Raw genomic sequence first — 17,551 nt, 5'->3', positions numbered from 1 at the left:
TCACCTTTTTAACTGTTATAGAGGCAAATTTTGACTGATCTGTCTGAAAAGGTTCATTTTTGTTTAGAGTGATATTTCACATGTTATGACTTGTTTTGAAGAAGCTCTGAGCATTCATTGAAGAGATATAGGCTTTCGGGGAGACTTGGTCAAGGCCACATTTTGAAGTGACCCTATTATAGCCATACAAATGAAGTAGTTCAACTTTTTCTGATAATTACTGATCTAGAGAGTCCAGAGAATTGTACTGCACTAGTTTTGAACATTATTATATGAAAATTATATGATTATAGATGGAAAAGACCATTTACAGCCAATACAGGCAATTTACCATAGGAAATATATGGTTTTAAAGTTTTTTAACAGTTATAGCGCCACCTATGGTCCGATCTCCATAACATTTCGCATGGTTATTAATGATGTTAGGTCACATACGCTCATCCAATTTTTGTGAAGTTCTGAGTTTTTTTATATATGATTTATAGGCTCTTTATTGTATTTTGCCACACCCATTTTATAAATGACCCTATTACAGCCACCCAAATGCAAAATTTCAACTTTTTTTCGATAATTATTGATCTAGAGAGTCCAGAGAATTGCCCTAGACTGGTCTGGTTCCGATCGGGCAAAAAACCTAGGACTAGTTCGCAAAAGTAGGTTTTTAACATATTCGCGAATAATTAATGAATGGTTTGATTGACATTAGTGGTTCTTGAGGCAAAGTTGTTGAGCATGAGCAGATCTATCTAATGATATGCATTTTGTGACAATAAGTGTAACACCACGTGATTAAAGAGCCTTAAAACTCGTTTGCGCCAACTAGTGGCCGATTTCTTTCAAAATTCTTACAGACCTCTAGGGGCTTGAGCCGAACATGCCCACCGAGTTTCGTTCCGATCGGACTTCGTTAATAGGTGCTCAAACCTCATTTGCCAATGGCGGCCATGTTTTTCGAGATACGCCAATATCCTTTTAGACATACATGGCCCCTTGGGCCAAGACACTGCATACCAAATTTCAAGTCATTCGGAAAAACGGTCAGGTGTCTATACGTTTTTTTTATTTTATAGCGCCACCATGAGGCCAATCGACGCAATTTTTTTACTGTGACCTCAAATTGACCTCCTACATATGTTTACCAAGTTTGGTGAAGATATCTCATTTCGTTCACGAGTTATAACAATTTTAGTAAAACTGACTCCGCCTCCTTCGAACATTTTGGCACCCCGTAGCGACCATGAATCGAAATTTCAACTTTTTTTCGATAATTATTTATATTCAGACTCCAGAGAACATTTCTGCACTGGTTTGGTTCCGATCGGACAAAAAACCACAGACTAGTTCGCAAAAGTAGGTTTTTGACAAAATTCAAAATGGCGGAAAAATTTGCCAACCGGAAATGAAATCGGAGATATACGTTTTGTCCGCCTTGATCCAAGGATTATAGTGATATAAGACACTTAAGTCTACGTCAAACCGTCTAGGAGTTATTAGCGATTTTATACTTTTGCTTACTATAGCGCCACCTATTGGCCAATCGGGGTCATAATTTGATAACCTCTCCTCGATTTTTGTACTACCTTCTGGCAAAGTCTCAAGTCTCCAGCACTTACGGTTTGGGCTGCACGATGCGTTTTACGGCAGAATAATAATAATAAAAATCAGGACAATTACAATAGGGTTTCAGCACTTCGTGCTTGAACCCCTAATAATAATTAAAGCTGCAAGCAGCATTTATCGGGGTTCAAGCAGTTAAGGCCTTTAAGGCATTTAAGCACAAAAGCATCAAAAGTTATTAAGATTTATTTAGCAAGCATGTAACCACTGACATAATAGATGGAAAAGACCATTTACAGCCAATACAGGCAATTTGCCATGGGATATATATGGTTTTAAAGCTTTTTAACAGTTATAGCGCCACCTATGGTCCGATCTCCATAAAATTGTTTACTGTGACCTCAAATTGAACCCATACACATGTGTACTGAGTTTGGTGAAGATATCTCATTTACTTCTTGAGTTATAGCCATTTGAGTAAAATAGGCTCCTCCCACAACGATTTGCCACATTCTAGAATTATTTAATATGATTCTAGCATGATTTACTATCATATACCATGTTCCAGAATGATTTATTAGGATTCTAGCATGATTTACCTTGATACACCTCATTTCAGTATTATTTACTATGATTTACAATGTTTCTAGCATGATTAACCACATTACTAGCAATTATGTGAAGTGTCAATGCAAATGAGGTGATGAACACTGACAAAATATTATTGTGTTATAATAGTTAGTTATATACGTGATTTTTAGTGTGTGTCCAAGTATGAAAGCAAAAGCACATGTAAAATATTTCATTATTAAGTAGAATGGCCAGCAGAGGGCACTAGAAGACCACTTATTGGCTCACTTTCACTTTAAACCAGTTTTCTGCACTAAAGCAAACCAGTTTTTCCATGTTAACTCAATGCATGCTTACACACACACACACACACACACACACACACACACACACACACATACACACACAGCATAGTTAACCATGATTTACCATGATATACCACGTTCTAGTATTATTTACCAGGAGATAAACGACAATCTAGTATTATTTACTTTGATTTACCATGTTTCTAGCCTGATTTATCACATTACTAGCAATTATTTGAAGTGTCAGTGCAAATAAAGTGATTAACACTGACAAAATATGATTGTGTTATAATAGTTATTGCTATATAAGTGATTTTTTTAGTGTGTATTCAAGTATGAATGCAAGCACATGTTGAAATATTTCATTAATAAGTAGAATGGCCAGCAGAGGGCAGTAGAAGACCACTTATTGGCTCACTTTCACTTTAAACCAGTTTTCTGCACTAAAGCAAACCAGTTTATCCATGTTAACTCAATGCATGCTTACACACACACACACACACACACACACACACACACACACACACACACACACACACACACACACAGCATAGTTAACCATGATTTACCATGATTTACCACATTACTAGCAATTATTTGAAGTGTCAGTGCAAATAAAGTGATTAACACTGACAAAATATGATTGTGTTATAATAGTTATTGCTATATAAGTGATTTTTAGTGTGTATTCAAGTATAAATGCAAGCACATGTGGAAAAATTTAATTAATAAGTAGAATGGCCAGCAGAGGGCAGTAGAAGACCACTTATTGGCTCACTTTCACTTTAAACCTCATGATTTTGACCAGTTTTCTGCACTAAAGCAAACCAGTGTTTCCATGTTAACTCAATAATGCATACTTGCTACATATGCTACACACACGAATGCTACACACACACACACACACACACACACACACACACACACACACACAAATGTTTCAGTGATATTGGTGTCACATTCACCTTCATCACATTCACCTTCTGTCTTCATCACATTCACCATCTGTCGTCATCACCTGCACCTGCTCCTCATCACCCTCCTCATCATCACCTGCTCCTCATCATCATAACCGTCACCTGTTGTCCTTGTCTTGATCTGTGTATTTAAGTTCCCCTCTCATCCATTATCATTGTCGGTTATTGTTTGTGCACTAGCACTCTGTTATGTTTGTTTTCATGTTGGAAAATAAAACCTTTGTTATATTTGTACCACACACACACACACACACACACACACACACACACACACACACACACACACACACACACACACACACACACACACACACACCATCATTTATCATGATTTACCATGGCTGATACCAATACCAATATGAGAAAATGACTATTTTAAACAGCAGGGGGCAGTAAAATACCACTTATTGGCTTAACATGCCATTAATTCATATCATTTTCACCTTTTTAACTGTTATAGAGGCAAATTTTGTCCGATCTGTCTGAAAATTTTCATGCTAGTTCAGGGTAATATTTCACACGTTCTGACTTGTTTTTAAGAAGGTCTGAGCATTGATTAAAGAGATATAGGCTTTCGGGGACACTTGGTAAAGGCCAGATTTTGAAGTAAACCTATTATAGCTATCCAAATGAAGTAGTTCAACTTTTTCTGACAATTATTGATCTAGTGAGTCCAGAGAATTGTATTGCACTAGTTTTGAACATTATGATATGAAAATTATATGATCAGAGATGGAAAAGACCATTTACAGCCAATACAGGCAGTTTACCATAAATATATGATTTTAAAGCTTTTTAACAGTTATAGCGCCACCTATCGTCCGATCTCCATAGAATTTTTCATGCTTGTTAATGATGTTATGTCACATATGCTGACCAATTTTTGTGAAGTTCTGAGTTTTTATTTAGGATTTATAGGCTTTTTAATGTATTTTGACACGCCCATTTTATAAATTACCCTATTACAGCCATCCAAATGCAAAAGTTCAACTTTTTTTTGATAATTATTGATCTAGAGAGTCCAGAGAATTGTCCTAGACTGGTCTGGTTCCGATCGGGCAAAAAACCTAGGACTAGTTCGCAAAAGTAGGTTTTTAACATATTAATGAATAATTAATGAACAGTTTGATTGACAGCAATGGTTCTTGAGGCAAAGTTGTTCAGGATGAGGAGATCTATCAAATGATATGCATATTGTGTGGATATTTGTAACACCACGTGATTACAGAGCCGTAAAACTCGTTAGCGCCAACTAGTGGCCAATTTCTTTCAAAATTCTTACAGACCTTTAGGGCCATGAGCCGAACATGCCCATTGAGTTTCGTTCCGATCGGCCTCCGTTAACCTTGTCTAATAGGTGTTAAAATTTCATTGGCCAATGGCGGCCATGTTTTTTGAGATACGCAAATGTCCTCATACACATACATGGCACCTTGGACCAAGACACTGCATACCAATTTTCAAGTCAATCGGACTAACGGTCAGGTGGTTATAGCCTGTTTTATGTTTTTTTCATTTTATAGCGCCACCATGAGGCCAATCGTCGCGATTTTTTTACTGTGACCCCAGAGTAAGCTCATACACATGTGTACCAAGTTTGGTGAAGATACCTCATTTACATCGGGAGTTACAGCCATTTTAGTAAAATAGGCCCCTCCCACAACGTACGTTTTGGCGCCCCTTAGTGACCGTGAATCGAAATTTCCACTTTTTTTCGATAATTATTGATATTCAGTCTCCAGAGAACATTTCTGCATTAGTTTGGTTCCAATCGGGCAAAAAACCAGGGACTAGTTCGCAAAAATAGATTTTTGACAAAATTCAAAATGGCGGAAAATCTATCATGGCGGAAATGAAATCGGAGATATACGTTTTGTTCGTCAGGCGTCCAGCTTTCCAATGATATAAGACACTTGAGTCTACGACATACGGTCTAGGAGTTATGAGCAGTTTCGCGCTTTTGGTTGTTATAGCGCCACCTATGGGCCAATCGGGGTCATAATCTCTGAACCTTTCCTCGATTTTTGTACTACCATCTGTCAAAGTTTCAAAGTTCCAGCTCTTACGGTTTGGGCTGCACGATGCGTTTTAGCGGAGAAGAATAATAATAATAATAATAATTAAAGCTGCAAGCAGCATTTATCGGGGTTCAAGCAGTTAAGGCCTTTAAGGCATTTAAGCACAAAAGCATCAAAAGTTATTAAGATTTATTTAGCAAGCATGTAACCACTGACATAATAGATGGAAAAGACCATTTACAGCCAATACAGGCAATTTGCCATGGGATATATATGGTTTTAAAGCTTTTTAACAGTTATAGCGCCACCTATGGTCCGATCTCCATAAAATTGTTTACTGTGACCTCAAATTGAACCCATACACATGTGTACTGAGTTTGGTGAAGATATCTCATTTACTTCTTGAGTTATAGCCATTTGAGTAAAATAGGCTCCTCCCACAACGATTTGCCACATTCTAGAATTATTTAATATGATTCTAGCATGATTTACTATCATATACCATGTTCCAGAATGATTTATTAGGATTCTAGCATGATTTACCTTGATACACCTCATTTCAGTATTATTTACTATGATTTACAATGTTTCTAGCATGATTAACCACATTACTAGCAATTATGTGAAGTGTCAGTGCAAATGAGGTGATGAACACTGACAAAATATTATTGTGTTATAATAGTTAGTTATATACGTGATTTTTAGTGTGTGTCCAAGTATGAATGCAAAAGCACATGTAAAATATTTCATTATTAAGTAGAATGGCCAGCAGAGGGCACTAGAAGACCACTTATTGGCTCACTTTCACTTTAAACCAGTTTTCTGCACTAAAGCAAACCAGTTTTTCCATGTTAACTCAATGCATGCTTACACACACACACACACACACACACACACACACAACACACACACACACACACACACACACACACACACACACACACACACACACACATACACACACAGCATAGTTAACCATGATTTACCATGATATACCACGTTCTAGTATTATTTACCAGGAGATAAACGACAATCTAGTATTATTTACTTTGATTTACCATGTTTCTAGCCTGATTTATCACATTACTAGCAATTATTTGAAGTGTCAGTGCAAATAAAGTGATTAACACTGTCAAAATATGATTGTGTTATAATAGTTATTGCTATATAAGTGATTTTTTTAGTGTGTATTCAAGTATGAATGCAAGCACATGTTGAAATATTTCATTAATAAGTAGAATGGCCAGCAGAGGGCAGTAGAAGACCACTTATTGGCTCACTTTCACTTTAAACCAGTTTTCTGCACTAAAGCAAACCAGTTTATCAATGTTAACTCAATGCATGCTTACACACACACACACACACACACACACACACACACACACACACACACACACACACACAGCATAGTTAACCATGATTTACCATGATTTACCACATTACTAGCAATTATTTGAAGTGTCAGTGCAAATAAAGTGATTAACACTGACAAAATATGATTATGTTATAATAGTTATTGCTATATAAGTGATTTTTAGTGTGTATTCAAGTATAAATGCAAGCACATGTGGAAAAATTTAATTAATAAGTAGAATGGCCAACAGAGGGCAGTAGAAGACCACTTATTGGCTCACTTTCACTTTAAACCTCATGATTTTGACCAGTTTTCTGCACTAAAGCAAACCAGTGTTTCCATGTTAACTCAATAATGCATACTTGCTACATATGCTACACACAATAATGCTACACACACACACACACACACACACACACACACACACACACACACACACACACACAAATGTTTCAGTGATATTGGTGTCACATTCACCTTCATCACATTCACCTTCTGTCTTCATCACATTCACCATCTGTCGTCATCACCTGCACCTGCTCCTCATCACCCTCCTCATCATCACCTGCTCCTCATCATCATAACCGTCACCTGTTGTCCTTGTCTTGATCTGTGTATTTAAGTTCCCCTCTCATCCATTATCATTGTCGGTTATTGTTTGTGCACTAGCACTCTGTTATGTTTGTTTTCATGTTGGAAAATAAAACCTTTGTTATATTTGTACCACACACACACACACACACACACACACACACACACACACACACACACACACACACACACACACACACACACACACACACACACCATCATTTATCATGATTTACCATGGCTGATACCAATACCAATATGAGAAAATGACTATTTTAAACAGCAGGGGGCAGTAAAATACCACTTATTGGCTTAACATGCCATTAATTCATATCATTTTCACCTTTTTAACTGTTATAGAGGCAAATTTTGTCCGATCTGTCTGAAAATTTTCATGCTTGTTCAGGGTGATATTTCACACGTTCTGACTTGTTTTTAAGAAGGTCTGAGCATTGATTAAAGAGATATAGGCTTTCGGGGACACTTGGTAAAGGCCAGATTTTGAAGTGAACCTATTATAGCTATCCAAATGAAGTAGTTCAACTTTTTCTGACAATTATTGATCTAGTGAGTCCAGAGAATTGTATTGCACTAGTTTTGAACATTATGATATGAAAATTATATGATCAGAGATGGAAAAGACCATTTACAGCCAATACAGGCAGTTTACCATAGGAAATATATGATTTTAAAGCTTTTTAACAGTTATAGCGCCAACTATCGTCCGATCTCCATAGAATTTTGCATGCTTGTTAATGATGTTATGACACATAGGCTGACCAATTTTTGTGAAGTTCTGAGTTTTTATTTAGGATTTATAGGCTTTTTAATGTATTTTGACACGCCCATTTTATAAATTACCCTATTACAGCCATCCAAATGCAAAAGTTCAACTTTTTTTTGATAATTATTGATCTAGAGAGTCCAGAGAATTGTCCTAGACTGGTCTGGTTCCGATCGGGCAAAAAACCTAGGACTAGTTCGCAAAAGTAGGTTTTTAACATATTAATGAATAATTAATGAACAGTTTGATTGACAGCAATGGTTCTTGAGGCAAAGTTGTTCAGGATGAGGAGATCTATCAAATGATATGCATATTGTGTGGATATTTGTAACACCACGTAATTACAGAGCCGTAAAACTCGTTAGCGCCAACTAGTGGCCGATTTCTTTCAAAATTCTTACAGACCTTTAGGGCCATGAGCCGAACATGCCCATTGAGTTTCGTTCCGATCGGCCTCCGTTAACCTTGTCTAATAGGTGCTCAAACTTCGTTGGCCGATGGCGGCCATGTTTTTTGAGATACGCCAATGTCCTCATACACATACATGGCACCTTGGACCAAGACACTGCATACCAATTTTCAAGTCAATCGGACTAACGGTCAGGTGGTTATAGCCCGTTTTATGTTTTTTTCATTTTATAGCGCCACCATGAGGCCAATCGTCGCGATTTTTTTACTGTGACCCAAGAGTAAGCTCATACACATGTGTACCAAGTTTGGTGAAGATACCTCATTTACATCGGGAGTTATAGCCATTTTAGTAAAATAGGCCCCTCCCACAACGTACGTTTTGGCGCCCCTTAGCGACCGTGAATCGAAATTTCCACTTTTTTTCGATAATTATTGATATTCAGTCTCCAGAGAACATTTCTGCACTAGTTTGGTTCCAATCGGGCAAAAAACCAGGGACTAGTTCGCAAAAGTAGATTTTTGACAAAATTCAAAATGGCGGAAAATCTATCATGGCGGAAATGAAATCGGAGATATACGTTTTGTTCGTCAGGCGTCCAGCTTTCCAATGATATAAGACACTTGAGTCTACGACATACGGTCTAGGAGTTATGAGCAGTTTCGCGCTTTTGGTTGTTATAGCGCCACCTATGGGCCAATCGGGGTCATAATCTCTGAACCTTTCCTCGATTTTTGTACTACCATCTGTCAAAGTTTCAAAGTTCCAGCTCTTACGGTTTGGGCTGCACGATGCGTTTTACGGCGGAATAATAATAATAATAATAATAAAAATCAGCACAATTACAATAGGGTTTCAGCACTTCGTGCTTGAACCCCTAAAAATCCTTACAATTACAATAGGGTTTCAGCACTTCGTGCTTGAACCCCTAATAATAAAAATCAGCACAATTACAATAGGGTTTCAGCACTTCGTGCTTGAACCCCTAATAATTAAAGCTGCAAGCAGCATTTAGCGGGGTTCAAGCATTTAGGGTCTTTAAGCACATAAGGCAGTTTAGTGAGTTGTCTGAGTTTTTGTTTAGGATTTACAGGCTTTTGAGTGTTTTTTGCCATACCCATTTTCTAAATGATCCTGTTATGGCTACCCAATGGGTAAAGTTAAAGTTTTTTATATAATTAATAATCTAGAGCTTCCAGAGAATTGTACTGCACTGGTATATTTCCGATCGGGCGAAAAACCTAGGACTAGTTCGCAAAAGTAGGTTTTTAACATAATCGCAAGTATTTAATGAACAAATTGATTGACAGCATTAGTTCTTGAGGCAAAGTTGTTCAGTATGAGGAGATCTATCAAATGATATGCATCACGTGATTACATAGCCGTAAAACCTGTTAGCGTCAACTAGTGGCTGATTTTTCAAAATTCTTACAGACCTCTAGGGCCACGAGTCGAACATGCTCAGAGTTTCGTTCTGATTGGCCTCCGTTAAGAGCAAACTAACAGCTTTGAATTAAAATGGTGAGGTATCCTGTTGTAAACATCAACCATGCCTGTTGACAGTTCTCTTTTGTGGGAAGGGAATGAAAAGTTCTCAAATCCGCAGCACAGCCTCAGACATAACATTTATATCCATGATCTGCCATTTTCACTATTGTCCTTGCTTGCTTCTTCACAATACCTGCAGATCTTCTGATGATTCGGCTGTGCAGGTCCACATTAACACTGCCTGGCCTAGAACATGGACTGGAAAATGCAAATTTTGGGGGGTATAAATATTAATGATCCTGACTCCAACATCACAGTCGGTGTTATGGTGGGATTCACTCATTTTTCAGCGGTCTTTTGCAAACAGGAGATTTACACATGAAGGAGGAAACAATGGTGTTTGAGGCTCACGGTATGTCAGTTCCATGTCCAGAACTCTTATCATTCAACTATGCCAAGATAAATACAGTTTTCAATTGTATGGAACCTTTAAAATAGATGATTAGTAATATAATGCTTACTTGGAGTCTGAAATGGCTTTAACAAAATAAGAAAAATAGTCTTAGATTTCTGTTCATTCTAATCATGTACAAATAAAGTAGCACAGTAAGATTACATTTATTTGAATGCATTAGTGAGTGTGTGATTGTGCTGTGTGTGCTGTGTGTGCTGTGTTGTTGTCAATACTAAAAGTGAAGGTGTAGTTGATATCTTTGGTGATAATATCTGTAGTAATCATAAAAAAACAATTAAGAAATAAAGAATTAAAATTACAAATAATATTCTATTAAGATATGAGTTACAATAACATGATTTGCAATAGTAATAATATCAATAATATATGCACAATACACACAGATTAGACTATCAGGTCTGTGTTTTACAAAAACATTAGTATTGCAGCCAATGTGAGTCTGTGGGATTTATAAACAGACAAAATATGATTTGAAATGTTATTTTAATGATTTTATTAAGTTTAAACAATATTTCAAATGGAAAAAAAATGAAAAATTATATTTTAGTGAGCAGAATGAACCAATGAGTGTTCTTCTTCTGGTGGTTAAAATGTAAATGAAAACAATAATACTTAAACAATAATACTTAATACACTAACCATGCTTGAACACACACATGCACACACATTTTGTTGTAGATGTAGATATTTAAAATAAAAGATAGGTAACAAAATGATAATTGCAAATCTCCTCTGTATAACACCATTTTCAGATTTCAAATTAATCACTGAGAGGCAGAATTGTTCAAACTGAGAGCTCAGTAAAAATGAAGTGATAAACTTTGACAAAACATGACTGTGTTATAATAGGTGATTTTCATGCAAGTAATTTTATATAGTCCAAAAACTTATGCAAAAGCACAGATGAAAATATTTTATTAAGTAGAATGTCCTGCAGAGGGCAGTAGAAGACCACTAATTGACTCACTTTCATTTGAAAGACTTTTTTATCCACCAGTAAAACAAAGCAGTTTCTCCATGTTCTTTCCATTAAGCATGCTTACACACACAGACACATACACAAACACACACACATCCACACACACACACACACAAAGACAAATATGTTTTCAATGGTTTTAGGATGTGATATTGTGAAAATATCTTCATCTCCTCATCTTGAACAACTTTGCCTCAAGAATCACTAATGTCAATCAAACCGTTCATAATCATAATAAAAAAATAAAATATATACAAATATCATAATAAAAAAAAAAACATCATAATAAAAAAGATTGCTTCTTAAAGCATTTGTTTATTTCCCAATACTGAAAGCGAATTAAAAGATCATGCGTAATCCTGCTGCTCCCTCTAGTGGACAACAGTGGTATTATAGCTTACATTTTACAGTTGAAGTGTTTGAATGAATGAATGGGAATTTGTTTTTTTACTTATATCTCAGGAACCAAAAGGCGAAAAATTCTGAAACTCAGAGCATAGATAGTGCTTGAGGAGCCCTGTTGAATGAGACCATCAAGGTGTTTTTGGGCGATTGGGGCTGGGAGTTATGACTGTTATAAGGCATATCTGTTCGGGCTATTATCTCTGGAATGCCCAGGGCAAATAACACCACATTTGAATCGAAGATAGCCAAGGACGGGCCCTTTCCAACGAGCTCTCACACAATGTTCGGGGTGGTCTGGGTCGGGAGTAATGGCCGTTCAAAATCGGGGGTCCCGCGGGCTGGCGATGCGCGGGGGGCGCGCTCCCGAGGCCCGCGACGACACGTTTCGATCAAGAGCCCGGAGAGGTCCTCACCATCAAAATTTGAGCGCGCAACGACTTTCCGTTTTCGAGTTATGAATGAATTTGTATTCGGGGGCGTGGCTTAAATGCCGTTATACTTTCGTTTCATTTCATTCATTTACTTTCGTCCATTTCCATATCTCAGTGTAACACAATTGTCAATAGTAATACTCAATAGATGAGTTTTGACAAAATGTGATTGTAAATGTTAAAATAATGATTTTATAAAGTCTAAATATGAATTTTATAACAATATTAGGGAGTAGTATGATGAAATGACAGCAGGGGGCAGTAAAATACCACTTATTGGCTTAATATGTCATTATATTCATATAAAATCACCTTTTGAAGAAGTTAAACTTTTTTTCTGATAATTATTGATCTAGAGAGTTCAGAGAATTGTGCTGCACTGGTTTTGAACATTATGATATGAACATTATATGATGATAGAAGACACCATTTACAGCAAATACAGGCAATTTACCATAGGAAATATATGGTTTTAAAGCGTTTTAACAGTTATAGCGCCAACTACGGTCCGATCTCCATAAAATTTTCCATGCTTCTTTAGCAGGTTATGACACATATGCTCATCAATTTTTGTGAAGTTCTGAGTTTTCGTTTAGGATTTATAGACTTTTGAGTGCATTTTGCCACGCCCATTTTCTTTATGACCCCAATATACCCATGCGAAAAATGCAAAAGTTCAACTTTTTTTTGATAATTATTGATCTAGAGAGTCCATAGAATTGTCCTAGACTCGTTTGGTTCTGATCGGGCGAAAAACCTAGGACTAGTTCGCAAAAGTAGGTTTTTAACATAATTACGAATATTTAATGAACGGTTTGATTGACAGCAATGGTTCTTGAGGCAAAGTTGTTCAACAAGAGGAGATCTATGAAATGGTATGCATTTTGTGACAATAAGTGTAACACCACGTGATTACAGAGCCATAAAACTCGTTAGCGCCAACTAGTGGCCGATTTCTTTTAAAATTCTTACAGACCTCTAGGGCCATGAGTAGAACATGCCCACCGAGTTTTGTTCCGATCGGCCTCCGTTAACCTTGTCTAATAGGTGCTCAAACTTCATTGGCCGATGGCGGCCATGTTTTTTGAGATACGCCAATGTCCTCATAGACATACATGACACCTTGGACCAAGACACTGCATACCAATTTTCAAGTCAATCGGACTAACGGTCAGGTGGTTAAAGCCTGTTTTATGTTTTTTTCCTATTATAGCGCCACCATGTGGCCAATCGCCGCGATTTTTTTACTGTTACCTCATATTGAGCTCATACATATGTGTACCGAGTTTGGTGAAGATACCTCATTTACTTCTGGAGTTATAGCCATTTTAGTAAAATAGGCCCCTCCCACAACGTACGTTTTGGCGCCCCTTAGCGTCCGTGAATCGAAATTTCGACTTTTTTTCGATAATTATTGATCTTCAGTCTCTAGAGAACATTTCTGCACTGGTTTGGTTCCGATCGGGCGAAAAACCAGGGACTAGTTCGCAAAAGTAGGTTTTTGACAAAATTCAAAATGGCGGAAAATCTATCATGGCGGAAATGAAATCGGAGATACACGTTTTGTTCGTCAGGCGTCCAGCTTTCCAATGATATAAGACACTTGAGTCTACGACATACGGTCTAGGAGTTCTGAGCAGTTTTGCGCTTTTGGTCGCTATAGCGCCACCTATGGGCCAATCGAGGTCATACTTTGATACGTTCTCCCCAAATTGAGGACTACCATTTGGCCAACTTTCAAGGTTCCAGCTCTTACGGTTTGGTCTGCACGATGCGTTTTAGGGGAAAATAATAATAATAATTAAAGCTGCAAGCAGCATTTATCGGGGTTCAAGCATTTAAGGCCTTTAAGGCATTTAAGCATTCAAGACATTAAGATTTATTTAGAAAGCTTTTAACCACTGAAATAATAGATTGAAAAGTCCATTTACAGCCAATACAGGCAATTTACCATTGCTTTTTAACAGTTATAGCGCCAACTATCATCCGATCTACATACAATTTTGCATGCTTATTTAGAATGTTATGGCACATATGCTCACCAATTTTCGTGATGTTCTGAGTTTTTGTTTAGGATTTATAGGCTTTTGTTTGCATTTTGCCACGCCCATTTTCTTTATGACCCAATTATACCCATGCGAAAAATGCAAAAGTTCAACTTTTTTTGATAATTATTGATCTAAAGAGTCCAGAGAATTGTCCTAGACTCGTTTGGTTCCGATCGGGCAAAAAACCAGGGACTAGTTCGCAAAAGTAGGTTTTTAACATATTTGTGAATAATTAATAAACTGTTTGATTGACAGCAATGGTTCTAGAGGCAAAGTTGTTCAGCATGAGCAGGTCTATCAAATGATATGCATTTTGTGATGATAAGTGTAACACCACGTGATTACAGAGCCATAAAACTCGTTAGCGCCAACTAGTGGCCGATTTCTTTCAAAATTCTTACAGACCTCTAGGGCCATGAGTCGAACATGCCCACCGAGTTTTGTTCCGATCGGCCTCCGTTAACCTTGTCTAATAGGTGCTCAAACTTCATTGGCCGATGGCGGCCATGTTTTTTGAGATACACCAATGTCCTCATAGATATACATGACAGCTTGGACCAAGACACTGCATACCAATTTTCAAGTCAATCGGACTAACGGTCAGGTGGTTACAGCCTGATTTATGTTTTTTTCATGTTATAGCGCCACCATGTGGCCAATCGCCGCAATCTTTTTACTATGACCTCAGATTGACCTCTTACACAGGTGTACCGAGTTTGGTGAATATACCTCATTTACTTCTGGAGTTATAGCCATTTTAGTAAAATAGGCTCCGCCTTCTTCAAACATTTTGGCGCCCCTTAGCGACCGTCAATCGAAATTTCAACTTTTTTTCGATAATTATTGATATTCTGACTCCAGAGAACATTTCTGCACTGGTTTGGTTCCGATCGGACACAAAACCAGGGACTAGTTCGCAAAAGTAGGTTTTGGACATAATTCAAAATGGCGGAAAATTTGCATACCGGAAATGAAATCCTTGAGGCCTTTTTTGTTCGGCTTGACCCAAGGATTCCAATGATATAAGACACTTGAGTCTGTGACAAACGGTTAATGAGATTTAAGCAAAAATATGATTTTTTTTTGTTTTTTGCACTGTAGCGCCACCTATGGGCCAATCGGGGTCATATTTTGATAACCTCTCCTCGATTTGTGTACTACCATCTGGCAAAGTTTCAAGTCTCTAGCACTTACGGTTTGGGCTGCACGATGCGTTTTACGGCAGAAGAAAAATAATAATAATAAAAATCAGTACAATTACAATAGGGTTTCAGCACTTCGTGCTTGAACCCCTAAAAATCAGCACAATTACAATAGGGTTTCAGCATTTCATGCTTGAACCCCTAATAAGAGGAGACGTTTTGGACAGTTATAGCGCCACCTATGGTCCGATCTTCACGAAACTTGGCATGCTTCTTCACCATGTTCTGACACATCTGCTCATCGATTTTTGTGAAGTTTGGGGTTTTCCCTTAGGTTGTATAGGCTTTTGAGTGTTTTTTGGTCCCACCCCTTTCCTAAATGACCCTGTTACAGCCAGGCCAATGCAAAAGTTCAACTTCTTTTCAATAATTATTGATCTAGAGAGTCCAGAGAACTGTGCTAGACTGGTCTGGTTCCGATTGGGCCAAAAACCTAGGACTAGTTCGCAAAAGTAGGTTTTTCACTAAATTGCCCATAGAAATTTTTTTTTGCTCGTAGAGCAATTTGGAGATAGCCATTTTGTCCGTCTGGATCCAGGGATCACAGTGATGCTAAAATTGAGACTCTAGGACAAACTGTCTAGGAGTTATGAGTAATTTAGTAAATGTGGTCATTGTAGCGCCACCTATGGGCCAATCTGGGTCATACTTTGATAGGTTCTCCCCAAATTGAGGACTACCATTTGGCCAAGTTTCAAGGTTCCAGCTCTTACGGTTTGGGCTGCACGATGCGTTTTAGGGCGGAATAATAATAATAATAATAATAATAAAAATCAGCACAATTACAATAGGGTTTCAGCATTTCATGCTTGAACCCCTAATAAGAGGAGACGTTTTGGACAGTTATAGCGCCACCTATGGTCCGATCTTCACGAAACTTGGCATGCTTCTTCACCATGTTCTGACACATCTGCTCATCGATTTTTGTGAAGTTTGGGGTTTTCCCTTAGGTTGTATAGGCTTTTGAGTGTTTTTTGGTCCCACCCCTTTCCTAAATGACCCTGTTACAGCCAGGCCAATGCAAAAGTTCAACTTCTTTTCAATAATTATTGATCTAGAGAGTCCAGAGAACTGTGCTAGACTGGTCTGGTTCCGATTGGGCCAAAAACCTAGGACTAGTTCGCAAAAGTAGGTTTTTCACTAAATTGCCCATAGAAATTTTTTTTTGCTCGTAGAGCAATTTGGAGATAGCCATTTTGTCCGTCTGGATCCAGGGATCACAGTGATGCTAAAATTGAGACTCTAGGACAAACTGTCTAGGAGTTATGAGTAATTTAGTAAATGTGGTCATTGTAGCGCCACCTATGGGCCAATCTGGGTCATACTTTGATAGGTTCTCCCCAAATTGAGGACTACCATTTGGCCAAGTTTCAAGGTTCCAGCTCTTACGGTTTGGGCTGCACGATGCGTTTTAGGGCGGAATAATAATAATAATAATAATTAAAGCTGCAAGCAGCATTTATCGGGGTTCAAGCAGTTAAGGCGTTTAAGGTTTTTAAGCACAAAAGCATCAAAAGTTATTAAGATTTATTTAGCAAGCATGTAACCACTGACATAATAGATGGAAAAGACCATTTACAGCCAATACAGGCAATTTGCCATGGGATATATATGGTTTTAAAGCTTTTTAACAGTTATAGCGCCACCTATGGTCCGATCTCCATAAAATTGTTTACTGTGACCTCAAATTGAACCCATACACATGTGTACTGAGTTTGGTGAAGATATCTCATTTACTTCTTGAGTTATAGCCATTTGAGTAAAATAGGCTCCTCCCACAACGATTTGCCACATTCTAGAATTATTTAATATGATTCTAGCATGATTTACTATCATATACCATGTTCCAGAATGATTTATTAGGATTCTAGCATGATTTACCTTGATACACCTCATTTCAGTATTATTTACTATGATTTACAATGTTTCTAGCATGATTAACCACATTACTAGCAATT

Source organism: Squalius cephalus (assembly GCF_949319135.1).
Source record: "Squalius cephalus genome assembly, chromosome: 10".
NCBI classification, from domain to species: Eukaryota; Metazoa; Chordata; class Actinopteri; order Cypriniformes; family Leuciscidae; genus Squalius; species Squalius cephalus.
The sequence above is the reverse complement of the archived record's forward strand: the minus strand, read 5'-3'. Positions refer to the sequence as shown.